The following is a 14,958-nucleotide window of genomic DNA, read 5'->3' as shown; positions in this document are numbered from 1 at the left end:
GAGAGCATGAGAGGGAAGAGGGTCAGAGGGAGAGGCAGACTCCCTGCTGAGCAGGGAGCCCGATGCGGGACTCGATCCCAGGACTCCAGGATCATGACCTGAGCCGAAGGCAGTTGTTTAACCAACTGAGCCACCCAGGCACCCAATATTTACTTATAATTTAAAGAAATGAGTGTACAATGAAATGCAGAGATCTTAGGTATATATTCACTGAGTTTTCACAAATGTATTCACCTGCATGGTCTAAAACTTTATCAAGTTAGGAAGATCATCATCACAGCAAAGTACTCCCTCTCATCCCTTCTCAGTTGGATATTTTAGCTGAAGACGGCTTCTATGTACTGGCCTCTGGGTTGTTTATTTCTTCACTGCAGGCTGAGACCACCAGCTCAAAAGTATACTGGCACCAAACTTACATTTTTACCCACCCAATTATTTTAAAAATCGCCCCCATTTGTAGCTTGACTGCTTTGCATGTGTCACATAAGCACACCCGATCTCTGCCAGCCTTTATAAGACAGAGCAGTGATGATAAGACTCCAGGTCACTGCTGCCCGTCAGAGTTCTCTTCGGTGTAAGCTCCAGGGACACCCTCTCCAATCTTCCTCCCCTCAGGAGTTCCCTTGCCCTTCTCCCCTTCTGGATGGGGGCCCTTTGACCACAAGCCTCAAGACAGTCTCATGCCATAAGGGACTTCCTTTCTCCTGCAACCCTGCGCAATGATATCTTTTTCTTTGTTCAGTCCCTAAATCCCTCAAGTTCCTTACAATAGTCAATCCCCACCCTGTCACCCTCAAGGCAACCACTCTTCTTTTTCTTCACTGAAGACTAGTTTTGCCTGTTCTACGATTTCACATAAAGGGAGGCGCCATATGCACTTCTTTGTGGAAGCTATTTTATCAGTAATCCATTCCTTTATGCTGCTGAATACTATTCCACTGCATAAATCTATCAAAGTTGGTTCATTCTCCTGTTGATGGGCCTGGGTTCTTTCCAGTTTTTAGCTATTACGAATAAAACTGCTATTAAATATTGTACTGGTCTTTTTGTGACCCATGTTTTAATTTCTCTTGAATAAATATCTAAGAATGAAACTGTTGGGTCACAGAGTAGGTAGATGTTTAATTTTAGAAAAAACTGCCAGTTAGTTTTCCGAAGTGGTTGTTATCAAATTTTATTCCCAACAATATGCGGGGAAGTGCCAGATGCTTGACAGCCTTACCAACACTTGATGTTGTCAGTCCTTTAAATTTTGGCCATTCCAGTGGGTACACAGTAACATCTCATTACAATTTTAGTTTGCAATTCTCTGATGACTAATGACATTGAACACTCATGTTCTTTTTGGTTGTTTGTATATTTTCATTTCTGAATCATCTTAAAATCTTGCCAATGTAGAAAAATTGGGTTATATATCTTTTTATTACTGAGTTATAGGAATTTTTTTATGTATCTTGGATACTCGTCCTTTGTCAGATGTGTTTTACAAATAGTTTTTCTTTGCTGCCTGTATACTTTAATTGCATTTTTGATGAAGTTTTAAAATTTTGATGGAGTCTAGTTTATCGTTTCTGTTGACCAAAGAAATCTTCACCCACCTCCAAGTCAAAGAAGATATTCTCTAATGTTTTTCACTAAAATCTGTATAATTTTAGTTTTTACATCTAGGTATATGATCTCTCTCAAATTAACTGCAGCTTATGGCATAAAGCAGGGGCTAGGGTTCATTTTGCCTTTCTATATGGATACCATATTACTCAGCACCATGTACACGGAAAACTTTCTCTTCCTCAACGGATTGCTTTGGCACCTTTGTTAAAATTACATGAGTATTAAGCATGGGTCTATTTCTGGGCTTTCTCTTTTGTTCCACTGATCTATTTGTTAAATACACATTGTCTTCTAATTTTACCTTTATAGTAAATCATGAAATCAGGTAGTATATACCTACCAACTTTTTCTTTTTTGAGACTGCTTTGGATAGTCTAAGTCCTCTGTATTTCCATATACATTTTAGCGATTAATAAAGATGAACACAAGAGAAAAAGGCTATTGTGGCAGGGGAAGAAGAGATGACCTGTTTCAAATATACTTTGAAATTATCAGTGGACTAGGTGGTATGGAGAAACCAGCCAGGCAGCTAGCACTTAGAAGAGATGTCAGGATGAGATGTAGATTTGGTGATCATACAAAGACAGGTGCATATATGCTACGGGAATGGCTAAAACTGCATAGGGAAGGAGCACAGAATATGAAAAAAAGGCAGAAAACACCTCCCTGAGAAAGGATGTGATTTGAAGTGGTGAGGAAAGAAGAATCTGTGAGCAAGGTGGAGGCTGCTGAAATTGGTAGAGGGGTAACAAGCTGAAGCCTGAGAAGATGTCTGGGAAAAAATCAGTTGGTCATTAAGACCTTCAAGAAAACAGTTCCAGAAGACTGGTGAGGTTCTGCAGAACGTGAATGGCCTGGGGCTTGAGGAATTAAGGAATGAGAAAGGAAGAACTGAAGTCTGGTTCTGGTTATTTTTAGCAGCTTAGCACTACAAGGTCACTTTAAGAGGAAAGGCAGGAAGAGGAGAGAAACAATTAGCCCTGAAGGTGAGTGTTATTACCCCTCATTTTGCAGATTTGGAAGCTGATGTTCAGAGCAGTTAAAATACACAGCTACTAAGTGAAAGAGATTTACAAGTATGGTTTCAAAACATGTACTTAAAAAAATTCCATGTAGCCTTTCAAAAGGACAAGCATTTCATTCATATTGACTCATCCCTCATCCACCCATGGTAACTGAGCTTACTAGTTTAGGACTTAATGAGAGTGGGGGAAGAAGGGGGTTCATCCAAGCTTTTTTGCTAAGCAGTGTGACACGGTGACTTATTTGGCTGCCTCAGTTTCTGCATCTGTAAAGGCAGCTGGACTGGAAGATCTTGAATCAGTTTTTATAATTTGTATACCAGACTAAGTATAAAAACATGTACTCAAAAGGTGGAATTAATATTACTGATGAGAAGGAAATAGATAATGAATATGGTTAGCAAGCAACCCTAACCTACAGTTTATAAATACAGAGATAAGCATACTTGAGAGTCACCTCAGGGAAACAAGTCAGAGTTGAAATAAAATAAAAACCAAGAGACATAATAACAAAAATAGCAATAAGAACTGAAAAATGTTTATTAGTCTAATGGAGCTCAAAGAACAAAAATTTGTCAGAGTCTCCATCAAAGTATAGGGTACAAGAGGCCATGTCCTGTCATTCCAAGTATCTGGTTCAGGTGATACCCACAATAAGTGGAGATGCCCGGTTATCCATGTTTCTTGGGTTGGAACAGTATGGGTCACAGGGTCTGTTCTCCTTGGGTATACTACACAACCGAGGGCTCTCTGAGATAATATCTGAGTGGTCAGCCATCTGTTCTCTGTTACCGTTGTCCTTAAAATGTGGTCCCCAACAAGCAGCATCAGCATCAACTGGTAACTTCTCACAAATGCAAATTCTCAGGACCACCACAGACATAAGGAATCAGAAACTCGGGAGGGCTGGCTCAGCATTCTGTATTTTAATAAGCTCTTCGGATGATTCTAATGCACGCTGAAGTTTGAGAACCACTGTTGTCCAAAACTCTGTAACACCTTCTGGCTCTAACATTCTAAGAGTCTACAACTCTGTATTCGAAGTAATAGTAGCATGTATTTCTACTTCAGGTAAGGTGAACTTCTGAGAGCTGTTTCATCATTTCCTGTAGTTTTGGGGCTACAGTTAACTCTCTGAGGAAGTGAAAGCCATTATGCTCACTAAGTACTAATTAAGCACACACTATGTGTAATGTAAAGAGATGTATAAGTGAGGAACAAAGACAGTAAACCAATCAGAGTCCTTTGAAAGAAAAGGGAGAGGGAGTTTCTCTGTTTAATACTGCAAATTAGAATTAGGCAATGAGAAAAGGCCCATCGTAGAGAAAAATCATTTCTATTTCAAATTCTTTTGGGATGGGGAGTGGGAGGAGGTATAATGGCATCTTTTATTATGTAGTAATTTTCAAATTTATAGAAAAAAAGAACAAAATTTCACTTGCTGTATGAAAACTGAGTAAGGACAAGGCTAGCAAGCAACGAATAGATGAACGATAGCATTTTACACAGCTGAAGTTTCTCCATCTCCAGACAGAAAAGCTTTGCAAGGAGAAAAGTCATCTTTTGCATTTTGGTTTTAGGTTCAATAAGTAACTGCTTTTTAATTATAATTAGAAACCATCAGATAGGGGCACCTGGGTGGCTCAGTCACTTAAGTGTTTGCCTTTGGCTCAGGTCATGATCTCAGGGTCCTGGGATCGAGCCCCACGTTGGGCTCCCTGCTCGGCGGGAGTCTGCTTCTCCCTCTCCCTCTGCCTGCCCCTCCCCCAGCTTATGCTCTCTCTCTCTCTCAAATAAATAAATTAAAAAAAAAAAACTATCAGATAGCAGTATGGTTTAAATTAGGGATCCTCAAACTATTACTCAAAGTTGGCAACCATAAATAGTTTAGGCTTTGTGGGCCATATGGCCTCTGCTGTCAACTACTCAGCTACCTAAATGAACACGTGTGGCTGTGAGCCAATCAAACTTTATTTGCAAAAACAGGCTGCTTGTCTGGGCCATAGTTTGATGATTCTTGGTTTAAACGATAGTTCTAAATCATTTAAATGCTCATAAATAAAGGCTAATCTGAAACAATTAGGGAATTAGAATTTTTTGTTTGTTTGGGGTTAGCGTAGGCCAAAATTTAATTAGGTTGTTGTTTAAAAAAAATGTTTTGCATTTTAAAGCAACTCCAAAGGATTTTCATACATAATAACTCACTTTCCACCTCACAACAATACCTTCAAATAAGTAGATTTGATGGTGGTATGGGGGAGGATCCACAATGAAGTTAAAATATATTTTTCTTTCTCATTGTGGATTTATCAATATACATGTCGGCAGTCTGTCATTTTGAAGATCCACATATAAGTATGGCAAGAGATACCTCACGACTTTAGCAAGCTAAGCATTGGTTAAAAAAAAAATACAACCAACATTCATGCAGTAGTCTGGAGTAAAGATAAACATCTCAGTACTCACATAATTTAAAATGAAAAAAAATCTGTCCTAGAAGGAAACAAAAGCACAAATAACCTTTGTGTTTTTAAAATTACAATCTTAATCAGTGTTTCCTACTTAAAAATGTATCTCTCAATTATGTGACTCTGAAGTGTTTATTTTTGTTCTGAGTGCAATGCAGATGTGTTTATTTTAGTCTTTTAGAGTACGGGAGCGGGGAGGGGGGCAAGACTGTAACCTTCTAGTTAGCCTCGTCACACGGCCTGAGGGGGATTTACAAGTTCTAATTAACAGAGCTCCAAAACGACCTCACAAATACAAGCGGAGTCTAAGAATTAACCTGCTGCCGGCTTCTTATATATTAACATTCTATTTTCAAATAGGTTTGTGAAGTCATTTCTAAAAGGCAAAAAGGAATTTTAGAAACTTAGTAAAGTTTTACTAAAATTAGATAATAGCTTTCACGAAACTTGGCCACAGTAACCTCTTAATATTTATTACTAAGGCTCATTTTTTTTAAAAGATTTTATTTATTTATTTGACAGAGACAGAGACAGCGAGAGCAGGAACACAAGCAGGGGGAGTGGGAGAGGGAGAAGCAGGCTTCCCGCCGGGCAGGGAGCCCGATGCGGGGCTCGATCCCAGGACCCTGGGATCATGACCTGAGCCTAAGGCAGCCACTCAACGACTGAGTCACCCAGGCGCCCACTAAGGCTCATTGTAAAACCGAGTTTACTTCTAGGTACAGTTTTAGAGATGGTGTTGTTTCATCTTAAATCACTGAAGTAGAGAAACTGAAATTCAGAAGACTTTTTGAAAATGTCTATGTTTATAAGTGATAATTAATTAGTAATTATGATGGCAAGTACTAGGTTAGGATCTTGATAACCTCAAAGCCTAGCACATGGTCACCCACCGCTCATTCCAAATGTCATCTCTTCCATAAAAATTTTCTTTCAATTGAACTCTTGATTGGTAGCTCTTAGGTGATATCTAGCACTTAGATCCTGCCTTGTACCTCTGAAATATTCTCATTCAACGTGTATTGAGTCTATGACTACTGTATAATAAATTAATTCTTTGCTATAGTGACAAGGGTTGCCTTTGGTGCGTGCCTGCCATGTACCAGGTGCTGGAGATAGTCATGGTCCCTAGTGGCAGGGAGTTAGTCACGTGACAGCTATATCAGACAAGTAACACAACGACAAACTAATGAAGTATATGCAATAAGAGAACTTCAGAGGACAGGGGGCACAGAGATGGGCAACAATAGGAGTCCCTATCTGAGACTGGATTGGTTAGAAAAGTTTCTTGGAGGAACCAAAGTCTTAAAGGATAGGCTGACCACTGAAGGCTGAAGGGCAGTCTAAGTAGGAAGAAGAGCACAACAAACATGCCTGGTTTGCTGCAGTAACTGTGGGAAGGTCAGAAAGACTGGAGTGACAAAGGCCTGAGAGGAGGAGTGGCACATGAGGAAGGGGCCATATTATGGATCACATTTAGACTTTATGTGAAAGCACAAAAGATTTTAAGCAAGACAGGGTGTTTTGTAATTTGTTGAAGAAAACAGATGAGGACAAGCTTAGAGGAAGAGAGACCTTTAGGAATTTACTGCAATAATCTCAGGCAAGAAATGTCATGAACCTGAGTTGGCAGTGAGAAAAGGACAGAAGATATAGGGAAAAAAAACATATCAAAGAGATATTAAAAATACAAACTGTGCAAATTTGCAAATTGATTAGTTATGGGGGTGAGATAAGAGATAGAACTAAGAAAAGAATATAAACTCAGCACCCAGCCTTTATTTACTTATTTTTATTTTTCATCTAACACATATCTGCTAAGCATCTATATGTGTCGGCGAGGTATCGGGCTAAATGGTGAAGATATGGGGTAAGCCACTTAGATTTATCCTCTACTCTTGTGAAACTCTGAGTCTAGCTCTACCGTCAGCCATGGTCTTGACATCACCCATCATTTTTGCTCAGTTCCATTTGTAGCGGAGGTTGAAAACCACAGTCCACAATCATTTTATCTGGCCCACCCAGAGGTTTCAAAAACATTAGGTTTTGAATATCCAGTTCACCACATTTCCCTCTCTTGTCACTTTTTTCTGTTTACTGCACCTCCCAGGGACCTGAAAGCATTTAAGTCTGTGATTCAAGCCTTAGTGTTACTGTCTTTTCAACTAGCTTAATTTTTAGTTTTTTTTTAAATCATGATAAAATATACACAAGATAAAATCTGTCACTTGAAGCATTCTAAAATGTTTTATTCAGTGGCATTTAGTATATTCACAGTGTTGTGCAACCATCACCACTATCTAGTTCCCCATATTCTCATCATCCCCAAAGGAATACCTGTACCTTTAAGCAGGTACTACCTGTTCCCCACTCTACCCAGTCCCTGGCAGTGACAAACTTCTTCCTGTCTCTATGGATTTGCCTATTCCAGATATTTCAGATCCCATCATATGTGGCCTTTTGTGTCTGGTTTCTTTCACCTGGTATCATGTTTTCCAGGTTCATCCATATTGTAGTATTTATCAGTACTTCATTCCTTTTCATTGCCGAATAATATTCCATTGTATGGATGGACCACATTTGTTGATTCATTCATTAGTTGATGGTCATTTGGGTTTTTCTACCTTACGACTATTGTGAATGGTGCTGCTTTAAAAGTTCATGAACATTTTTTATTTGAACATCTGTTTTTGGGTTTTTTTTTTTTAAGTATATACTCAGGAGTGGAATTTCTGGATCATACAGTAATTCTACATTTAAGTTAATGAGAAACTGCCAAACTTTTTTCCACAGTGTCTATACGATTATACATTCCCATCAGCAGTGTGAGGGCCCATACTTTTGACTCTTCTCTCTTTGGTCTGCACATATAATCACATTTTATCTTTTAAGGCTAATTCAAAATAAAAAATAAAATCTCCTGAGTCTAGACATTCACAACCTCTCCTATAGTTTGTAATGAACTCCTAACTGGACTCTCTACTTCCTTGCTCTCCCTTCTTTAATCTATACTACTCGCTTCTTACTTCTATCTCATCAATCCTCTGACACACATTGTCAATGATCAGGGCATGTACACTGTCTAAAGAGTTAGCCCAATTTACTAACCTAGCTTTCAAGTTCTAACATCTGTTTTAACCTAACCGGTTGATGATATCTCACATTGGACCTCTCCATATTGCCTGTGTAAAAGGTAACCCTTGTGAGTCTTAAGAGAATTAGTCCAGAAGCAATTTAGAACAAAAAGACAGGACTACTGAAATGAAGCCACAAAACCTACTATCAACATCAAAATTTTATCTTATTCAGCAATAAAAATTTGTCCATTACATATTCATCTCAAACAGGTAACATTAAAAGCACATTTTTAGAAAATCTAGTCTAAAGCAATTAGTGGTCTTATTGGCAGGATAAAACATGGGAAAGCCTGTTTACATTTCAACAGTCATCATCCAGAAAAAATTACATTCAAATTACTGAAGAAAACTGTATATAGATGATAACGTGATGTGGCTGTATGCAATTTGTGCGTCATGTCCACCTCAAATTCACTCCCCTGTTGCATCCTGTAGCTCATATTACACAGTCTGAACTCTGACTTGGTATTGTAGAACAGAGCCAGTGATGATGTTGATAATCAAGATCAAAATGAAATGAACGAAGTTAGGATAAGTGTTTGTAGAGTACACAGAAAAATGGCTGGATAAACAGTGTGAGCAAGGCCTTAAAAGCAAGAAATACAAAAAGGAGAACTTTTAAATTATCAAAATTCTGATCAGAACAGGCAGCATAAGTGATATAATGAGACCAACAATCTTATGCCAACAATGCTAATATTTAAAGAGTCAGGAAAACATAAACATTACAAAAGCAAAGACAGAACAAGAATAAGAAAGGAGAGAGTGAAGGACCGGGAAGGACAGTGATAAACAGTTACACTACCAGCGCATGATCACACACAAAGAGATATTACTTCCAAAAAAGGGACTAAACTACATAACTGCTTTAAAGCCACAGAAAGTTGACACAGAAGTTGCTCAACAACAGGAATTCACTTAGTACAAAGCACGTGACAAGACATTATAAGAAGAAAGGAGAGAACAAGATCACAGGAGCATCGCCTTTGAGAGCTTAAAAAAACAACAACAAAACAACCCAGTTTACATACAAATGATATACAATGATGTAAGCCGAAGTAGACAAAAGCCTGAGCTTCAGAACGCTGAACACTGCAGTGAAAATGGCAACTCTTTGAGAACAATCCTATATGATTATGAAATAATCAGCAGAAACAAAGAGATTCCAACTAAAGACTGGAGAAACCTTTAAATTTAGTCACTTATATGGCCTGTTGACTAAAAATACTGTATATCTTATTTATCAACTAAAATCAGTTTGGGTCAAATTCTTGAATCAGTTAAGAATGCTGACCATATTTAAGCTACTCAAGGAAATTTCTGTGTAGTGATTACAATGTGATATGGTTCTATGTTAGTTTGTTTACTGACTCAACAATGAACCAAGTTACCAATATGCTGGCTGGGCACTGCAGTACTTCGACTAGTTTGGTTCAGGTAATAATAATGGTACACTGAAAGGAACAAAAGAATCATACCTGATTAAAGGTAGTTCTAACTACAGTTTCTGGATCTGCTGAAGTTAAAAAATATCACTGGGTAACTTCTAGTTAGAAAATTAAGAAATATCATATTATATACCTGTGAACTAGAAAGTCCTCAAGGTAGTATCCTAAAGGCAGGGACTTAAGTTATCTGCTACCTCCAGCTTACTTAGGCCAAAATGTTAATATTCAGGTTGATACATAAGTGAGGTGAATCAATTAGTTGGTTTGGAACTAACAGAGAAGAGTTGCCTTTGATAGGAAACTTTACTATTTTACCAAAATACCTACATAATATATTACAGAAAGAAAAAACCACACAATAGATACTTACTTTAAGCCTTTTTTTTTTTTTAAAGAAAATCGCAGCAATGAGTTGAAGTCTCTTAAAGAAAAAACTCTCGAGAGGTTTTGAAATAAATTTTTGAGCACCTTCTTGGTCTTGATAATTTTATTTCAAATTAAGTCAATTTGGGTAGTAAAAGAGAAAATAATTTTTTTAGTGGATGCTAAATAGAAAGTTCAATATTAAAGGAATATTTTAATCCAATGTGTTGTTTTTCTACATTGAAATAATTAAACTGTTTGATGAAGTTTAACCTTTATTTTTTAAATCCCAAATCCTATTCCATATTTACAAACAATTTGCTTAGTCACATATTAATGACTGCCTATACTGCATGAAGCACTGTTCAAGACACTAGGCATATAAGCCAGTGAAGCAGCCAGAGGCCATGAAAGAATTTCACCTTTCATTGGAGTGAGTCAGGAAGAGGGGATGGTTTGAACAGAGAAGTGACAGGACCTATATGGTGAACAGGATGGAGGAAGACAAAAATGGAAGCATGTAGTACTTGCTTAAAGAAAATTTAAAAGAATTAATAGTTATAAGTTGGCTAAATTTCCTTAAGTAAAAACTCATTAGAGGCTTTCTGAAAAGTAGTAACTTAGAAATCATGGAGGTTGGCAGCTGTGGAAGTGGTTGGATATATTTCAAAGGTAGACCTTAATAGGATTAGATGATAGACTGATTTCTGGTGTAAGCAACTGGAGGAGGGGTGGGGATAAGGAATTTGGTTTTGGGTATGTTAAGTTTGGAAATACCTATTAGAGGTCAAAATGGAGATTTTAAAGCTATGAAAGAGATCAGGCCATCTAGGGAGTTAATATAGAGAATTGTCTCAATTACTGAGCCCTGAGGCCCACTAACATGTAGAAGTTTGTAAAGAAGGAGAAACTAGCAAAGTAGAATGAACTGGCTGTCAGTAAACAGAACCAAGAAGCCCAAGGAAGAAGGGAGAGACTGGAGCATCCAATGCCAATGTCAAGGAAGATGATTTAACCATTGGACCTAGCATTATGGCATTCACCAGTGACCCTGTCAAGAGCAATTCTGGTGGGCATTCATGAAGAAAGGATTCCAATCTGGTTAACATCAATTTTTTTGTAATTGATGATTCTGCAGAGTCACCCTCTAACTTGTCTAAAAGCACATTCAACTTTTGCAAAAAAAAAAAAAAAAAAGTTAAAAAGATACCAGAAAAAATTGGAAACATACTAAAGTGTATCTAAACCCAAGGAAGTGCTAATAAAATGGCCTTGGTCATTAGTTGGGAGGGCTATTACAAAGCTCCAAGAGTATTCTCTCATTATAAGAGATAAAGCAACTAAGCTTAATAGAACATAAAAGCTATCTCATAATTTCATATGTTCCAGAAATTTCTCCCTCACAGTGCTAAGAAGTACTTTCCCTTGGAGAATGCAAAACATACTTTCTTGTGCTTAGCAGCAGTAACTTCTATCAAACACTAGCAGTTTTTCACGAAATCGGTGTTTAAGTCAAGAATTAGTTAATATGTTATAAAAAGATGTCAGAACTTTCTTTGACAGACATTTCAGTTTTTGAGAAGAATATGCTTTAAAACTACTATGTACATGAAAAGGACTTGAATAACTACCAAAAAACCTAGGATGCTGTCTTATTCAACCTTTGGGACTGAACACATTTTCTGTCTACCAGACTCAGTCATTAATAGGTGACTGAATTCTAGAAAATAGGATTTAGAAATTGTTAAGGACACCAGTAGTTATAATTCCAGAAAAAGAAATGGTCTCATAAGTCCCATGCCATAACATGAAATGCTTTCTATTTTTTAAATTTTTATTTATTTATTTTTGAGAGAGAGGGTGCATGGTGGGGGGGCAGAGAGAGAGGGAGAGAATCTTCAGTAGGCACCGTACTCAGCATGGAGCTTGATGTGGGGCTCAATCCCATAACCCTGAGATCATGACCTGAGCTGAAATCAAGAGTCAGATGCTTAACCGACTGAGCCACCCAGGCACCTCTGAAATGCTTTTTAAATAAGTAAATCTCTGCTGTTGGCTTGCAATTAAATATTCTCATTTGTCCCTTTTGATAAAAGTACCCAAAGTTCAAGTAACTGAGCTTTCCAGATAACCTGGTTGTTTATTTTATTGTAGTAAAATTCACTTATTGTAGAATAAAAACAGTAACATATTAAAAAGATGTTTTAATTTGTTTGAGTTGGGGCTGACTTAGTATCTCTCAAGTGTTTCATTCAAGCCTATACTGGGAAATCTAATGTTGACACTATTAACCTGTTAAAGCATTCAAATTCTAACATACCCTCCAGTTTCAAACAAAAGTAAACCCAAGCCATAAAATAAAAGCTTTATGTAGAACATATACAATATATACTGTCAACAAATATTGTGCTAACATTTTTTTAAATGGTAAAGAAAAACAAGTTTTATATTTACTACTGCATAAGAAACCATTTACTAGTTACTAATCCTTTTCACCTGGGACTGTCACCATTGGTGCAAGTATCTGAATGAAATTATCATGTAACATAGCACTTGAAAAGCCTGGTATTTTAAATAACTCCTTTTACCTAGTACAATTTTAACATCTGTCACCAAAACAAGAAATGAAACACAAAAAATCCTCTAAATTGACCAGGCATGTGTTGACTGGCATCTTGATGTGTTGAACACAGTGTAATTAGATATAAAAAAGATATAATGTCACAGAAAAGAGGTATAACCCCAAATATTGAGGGAGTTTAGGAGTCAGAAAGTATCCTTCAAGACAACTAGGGAGTGAAGCGGGAAGACAGATGGGCTAGGAGGAAGACGAGAGATCAGAAAAAGTTTCACAGAGGAGTCAGCATTTGATTTGGGTCCTTTGGAGAGTTAGGTTTTGGACAATAGAGAAAAACTTCAGCACAAAAAGATGAGGCGATTTGCTAAAGGTCACAAAACTACTCATTGCACAGTCAAGTCTGCAACAATGGCTTCTCAGTGCCCAAAGCAAGTAGGCTTTGGATTAGGCATTACATTTGGAGCAGAAGCAGCCATTTGGGCAGTACTTTTTGTATTGTTTTTCTCATAAAAAATGAGAAAACTTTTCCATTTTTCTGGCTAAAATAGGTCACAATAAAAAAGGTATTAATGAATATTTAGCAAAAAGAACATGGAGAACAGGAAAAATTTGTTTATGTTTAAGTAACTTACAGAATATTCCTTCTCTCTAAACACAGAAACTATATGAAATCTTTTTAAAAAAATGTCAGTATCCTGGTATACCAGTAGTATCTGACTCATGATAGGTATTCCAACTATTTGCTGACAGAACGTACTACAAATATGCTACGAGGCACTTAATTATATATTACTTATGTCCTCTACTTATTTTGTATCTGTATGCCATGTTTCCCAGTGAGCACTTTATACTGTGCATCAAGGTAGGATCCAAGTCTTCTTTCTTTTTTTTTTTTTTTAAGATTTTATTCATTTATTTGAGAGAGAGTGGAGCGAGAGAGCAGCAGAGGGAGAGGGAGAAGCAGACTCCCCACTGAGCAGGGAGCCTGACATGGGGCTGGATCCCAGGACCCTGAGATCATGACCTAAGCTGAGGGCAGATGGTTAACCAACTGAGCCACCCAGGCGCCCCTCCATGTCCTATTTCTAATCCCGTTTCTAGAACTGTGGCTAGTACAGAGGCCTCAAATGTTTGCTGAATAAATTGCTAAACAAAACAACCTTAGTTTCTTCACCTACAAAGAAAGTAAAGTGGAGAAATCCCTCAATTTATCTGGATCATTCAGAAACCAAAACCAAACCCCAAAGCCACTTTGCTCTGAGTCTGCATTGGTACTAATACTTTTTAGCTGGAGTAGGGCAGGGGTGGCTTCTGGCTGGTGATTATCATGGTTCCAATAGCCAGGGGAGCAGTGCGTAAAGAACAGAACTAACTCCCTTGAGCGGAGGCAGACCTATTTGATTATTTGCTCCTATTCTCTACACCTTATTCTGTGATTGTAGTCGAACCTTGACATCCATGCCACTCTATTTCTGGAATTCTTTTCCATCACTGCTCCTAAATAAAAATAAAAGAGGAGGGGAGGGAGTAGAATTCCAGAAAGATGAATATTTGACTTCACACAATTTAGTTCATAGTGGCAGGGCTTTTTTCAAGTGATCAAAGCATTCCAAAAAGTGAGAAAAAGCTAAAAGCTATTAGAAATAACCTAAGCCAACTGTCTCTCTTGCCCAAGTTAACAGACTCTAACTCAAACTCACCCCCTCAAAGATTTGGGCTATGTGCACATGTACAAAAGCATGTACTGGGATGCCCAGCATGGTTTTGAAATTCTAACCCCTGACACAAGGGCAAATCTTTCAATTTTGCTCCTTACAAAATACAAAGCTTGGCATATACTCAACAAATGTTTGCTGAACTGAAACCCAAACTAAAGAAACACAAGAAACATTACTCTCCAAACAGATTACAGTCATGGGGAACCATCTTTTTATTTATTTATTTTTATTGATTTTTTTTTTCATGGGGAACCATCTTATTAAAATCATATTAAAAATCATTTTATCTTTCTCAAAAAAGATTTTTCCCTCATGTTCAAGTTATCAAGAGAGTAATCACAATGATCATAAATTAATGCTAAATAACAAATGCTTAATTTCTATTCTAAGTCTTTAAAAATGTTAGTAATAAATGGGATACTTAGAAATAACTGCTGGTGCATGTTAAAGTGTGAAATTCACATATTTAAAGCTAGACAAAATAAAAATTGACAGCTCAACTAAAACCAAACCACATTTTAAGTCATTTTTCACATAGCTAAAATGACATCATTGCCTTAACAAAGCAAAAAGCACGCATTGCATCTGTGTTGGTAGAGCTGAGCAGACACAC

At 37.4% G+C, this 14,958-nt stretch overlaps 1 protein-coding gene across 1 annotated transcript in view; it reads right to left on the bottom strand.

The window, feature by feature from the left end:
* Window positions 1-14,958, bottom strand: part of ARHGAP20 (Rho GTPase activating protein 20) — a 139,169-nt gene that overhangs the window by 58,961 nt on the left and 65,250 nt on the right. The gene's annotated exons all lie outside the window — the stretch shown is intronic.

Source organism: Eumetopias jubatus, unplaced genomic scaffold (genome assembly GCF_037043125.1).
Source record: "Eumetopias jubatus isolate StellerSeaLion01/CBP00866 unplaced genomic scaffold, mEumJub1_p1.0 scaffold_13, whole genome shotgun sequence".
Taxonomy (NCBI): Eukaryota; Metazoa; Chordata; class Mammalia; order Carnivora; family Otariidae; genus Eumetopias; species Eumetopias jubatus.
Note: the sequence above shows the minus strand (reverse complement) of the source record. Positions and strands in the feature narration are given on the sequence as shown.